Raw genomic sequence first — 388 nt, forward strand, 5'->3', positions numbered from 1 at the left:
GTGAAGACCAGATGATCTGGTTCGGTGTTGCCACGTCACTTTATTAAATCATTAAATCCCAGATTTCTAAGCAGACCCACAAAATCCAATTCACAACCCCTAATCCCCCAATACCCGAATTAAGAATACTCAGAAAATCAAACAATAAACCAAAAATGACCAAGAAAAAAAAATAAGCAAAAAAATTGACACGCGGGCACCCTCTCGCCTCAGCCAGACAGGAAAGAAGTTCAAACCTCAAGCTCCGCGATCAGTCACTTCTTGGCAATGTTGTAAAGAGCACGCGACTACAACCACCTCGGGGGAATTTGAAAACAAACAAACCATCTAACAAAACGAACGAGATATTATCCTTTGATCAGCCAGTTCCAGTCGCTGTGACGTCATC

General features: G+C 42.3%; 1 protein-coding gene across 1 annotated transcript in view; it reads left to right on the forward strand.

Annotated features, from left to right (window-relative positions):
• Positions 1-245: 245 nt before the first annotated feature.
• Positions 246-388, forward strand: part of LOC119593825 (ninjurin-1-like) — a gene marked incomplete at its 3' end in the record, with an annotated part of 9,950 nt that continues 9,807 nt past the window's right edge. The window contains 1 exon segment of the mRNA XM_037942854.1: positions 246-388.

Source organism: Penaeus monodon, chromosome 32 (assembly GCF_015228065.2).
Source record: "Penaeus monodon isolate SGIC_2016 chromosome 32, NSTDA_Pmon_1, whole genome shotgun sequence".
Lineage (NCBI taxonomy): Eukaryota > Metazoa > Arthropoda > Malacostraca > Decapoda > Penaeidae > Penaeus > Penaeus monodon.